This window comes from Nannobrachium achirus (genome assembly GCF_963921795.1).
Source record: "Nannobrachium achirus genome assembly, chromosome: 3".
NCBI lineage: Eukaryota > Metazoa > Chordata > Actinopteri > Myctophiformes > Myctophidae > Nannobrachium > Nannobrachium achirus.
The window spans coordinates 1,420,047-1,423,595 of record NC_137812.1 but is presented as its reverse complement, the minus strand read 5'-3'; the positions used below and the strand labels follow the sequence as shown (position 1 = coordinate 1,423,595).

Genomic DNA, 3,549 nt, shown 5'->3' with positions numbered 1-3,549 from the left:
CTGAGCTTGTCGATCGGTACATTTCAGCCAACACTTTCCCCGGAATAACAGAACACAGAAGTATGAAGGTTAATTTAGGTGTGATAATGAGGACTCACCGTGCATGTTTTGAACACTGTAGAGGCATCCTCTCGCAGGAAAACCGGAAGGGCATGGAGCACAGTTGTACGCTTCGTGTAGATATCATGCACATTCCTATGAAGATTAAAAAGTGCAAATATTTAGACATTTACTAATGAATTAGCTAAAATACAAGTCTTAGGGACAATACTAGTTTATTTGCCTCTTTTTTATCCCATGACTTTGTAACCCATTTTTCGCCAGGTGCCAATTTGCCTAAACTGTAATCCTGAGCTCTGCGCTCCCTCTGCCAACCTGGGGAGAGACCCAAACTGAGCTCATGCTTCCTTCAGTGCATGAGTAGTGTGCAGCCCGCTTCTTATCACCTGACAGGGGGAACGTCCCCGGTTGGATGTAGTGGGTGGAATGAACACGTTATTCCAACCAGTTACAATCCCCTCCATCAGGCGCCCTGGCTGGCCAGGGGGAGGGATTATAGTGACCAGGATTACCTAGGAGACACGCCAGGACATGCAAACTCAGAAAGGCCCTTTCACCAACCCAACCTAGGGTGTGTGCCTGTGGGCACTGTGGATGCGGAATGAGAGAACTCACCCCCAGCTTCCCGATGGGAATTGAAACCCACCTTCTAGCTGTGAGGAGACGGCTCTTCCGACTGCGCCACCGTGCCCTTAATTTGGGTCATTACACTGGTTATATCATGCAGATACATAATATCTACCTGTTCATCATGTAGCTTGAACATTCCATTCAATGCATCTGCAACCGCTCCAGATCTGGATGCCTCTTCTCGAAATATTGCCATCAAGGGAGTGTGGCGATCCAACTTGGTGTAGAACTTGTTGGGCAGGTTCTGGTTCGTTACCCGCTGGAACTCAGCATAGACCTATAAAAAACAAAAGGACAGAACAAAAGGTTCAGATACTTGTAGGGGTGCAGCGAAAAGATTGATTTGAACTTGACTCTTGTACCGGCAGGGACCTGGAAACAAAAAACATGCTTCCATGCTTAGCAAGGGAGGTGGGCTGCCTCCACATCGCCAAGATATACTGTACATACAGACAGTGTAGAATTTCCCCCTTGGGATAATAAAGGTATCTATCTATCTTGTTACCTGCTGCGTTTGGGTCTTGGGCTTATTGAAGTTCTTTCTGACTCTGGCTCATCTGGTCTGTTGCAGTTGGGTTGAGTCAGCTGGGTCTGGACCTACAGAGTAAAGACACAATATTAAAGCAATAGGAAACATACAAGTAGGACAGCAACTAACCACCATTTTACTTATTAACCGGTTTATGATTTCAAATCATCACTGTTGGTTGGATACACCCACCGTACTTTGCTGAACAAGCGTGATTTCATTTTAGCCCCAGCAGCATAAATGTCAGTTAATATAAGCCTACCATTACACTACCAAATGTACAATTTAGGTAGGGTAAGTGAAATCTTTGGTTTAAAACTTGTTTTGTTCAAAGGTTCAAGCTTGATATTCTGACAGTAATCACAGCTATATTGTGTTTGTTCAGTGATGTTAGTACCTTGGCTGGCTGGTGGATAAGGTGGAAGTTAAGGACTACTGTTACTGAATCCAAACCAGCTTTGTTTTCAGTGATGTTAGTACCTTGTTCTATGCTTGCCCTGGAGCTGCTGCTTTGAGCCTGTGCCACCTCCAACGCCTGCTTGGACTTCGGAGCCTGGAGAAAAGTCAAGTCAAAAGCCACTGTTAAATATACCACTATGGAAAGAAAACCCAATGTTGTCTTTCATTCTGATTGATTGATTATTTTAATTGAAGTTTGTAATGGGAAAAAGTACAGTTTCATTACAGCACAAATCACTGGTACAAGGTCAAATAAAAGGAGATCCTAGAAAGCTTTACGGCTTCTTTACACAGGACACTTTGTGCATCTCATATACAGTAACATTGAAAGACAGACAGATATAACAGAGTACTTTGCATAGGATAACTAAGGCTGGCTGGTGGATAAGGTGGAAGTTAAGGACTACTGTTACTGAATCCAATCCAGCGTTGTTTTCAGTGATGTTAGTACCTTGTCAAGTGGCTCTGTTCTATGCTTGCCCTGGAGCTGCTGCTTTGACTCTCCTGTTGCTTGGAGTCTCCTCCTGTGCTGTTGCCTGCTCTGACTTCTGGTCCTGGAAGGAAGTGAAGGCACAATCAAAAGCCAGTCCACTGTTAAACAATATACTACTTTGAATAATGGTCACCTAACACAAAATATTTTAGACAATGGATTTTTATTTTTATTTGTTTCAGTTCTTATTTTGTAACCCAGTAACTGTCATGTTTTATTTTATCTACTACGACACTATGGCATATTCCATGGTTCTCAAATGTTTTATTTTTAAGGACCCCTAACTGAGTGTAATGGAACCAAATGGACCTGCAGAGTCTATTTGGTTCCATTTGGACACTCAATTCAATTCAAAGGAGCTTTATTGGCATGAGAAAAGATACGTTTACATTGCCAAAGCACACTCAGCGACAACGAGTAACAGACCTGTAAGGGTTCATTTGGTTCCATTTGTACACTCAAGAGTTACAGACCTGTAAGGGTCCATTTGTACACTCAAGAGTTAGTGTTATGTTCATTCAAGGCTAGCTCTGTTTTTCTGGTAATATTGTCTGCTCCTTTCCCATGTCTGACAAAAAGAAAATGACAAAATATGTCCACCATAAGCCAACATGGTATTGACCCTTGGACACAACTAATATACAGTAATGAAATCAAACTGTAGGCCTACATAATTTTAAGCAAATAAAACATTCTGGCAGGGCTACTCACCAAAAAGAATAGATCTACAAGAAAACAACATATGGTCGGTACCATTGTGTATCACAATGAAGACTTGGAATTTAGGCGTGCCTTGGTGAAAATAACGAATACAGAAAATGGCGAGTTGTGTTGTGACACGATGTATGCTTGTGAATCTGTGCCAGGGAGCATAATAAATCTGTCTTCCTTCATTTAGAACAAATGATGAACGTTTCAACACAATGTAGCTACCATTTACAACCAGCAAAATCAAATACTGCTCTAAATACAGCCTAATAATGCTACACAAAGCAAACAATGTGCGCACGCACACGTGCACACGCACACACACACACACACACAGCCTGTGCACACGTAGAAGAATGCAATAGCGTGCAATTAAACATGACATGGACACCTTCCAAATATAAAAAAATCAATTCAAACTACCAGCGTTAATGTTTAATACAACCCACGAAGTAGGCCACTTCATAGTTGACTCAACCGACGCACGCACACGTGCGCACGCACACACACACACACACACACACACACACACACACACACACACACACACACACACACACACAGCGTGGGCAGCGAGCATTTTAGGCAAACATGATGTTATTTTTTGGAGTGTGCTCTTAACCAAGACTCCAGTGTTATCAAAATTATTAAAACTACCACAAGTTCATGT

General features: G+C 42.3%; 1 long non-coding RNA gene across 1 annotated transcript; it reads right to left on the bottom strand.

The window, feature by feature from the left end:
* Positions 1-846: 846 nt before the first annotated feature.
* On the bottom strand, positions 847-1,774 carry LOC308281126. The gene is made up of 3 exons (XR_013961815.1): positions 1,700-1,774; positions 1,196-1,287; positions 847-967 (listed from the first exon to the last, which is right to left on the bottom strand). It is a non-coding gene; the product is annotated as an uncharacterized lncRNA (long non-coding RNA).
* Positions 1,775-3,549: the final 1,775 nt, after the last annotated feature.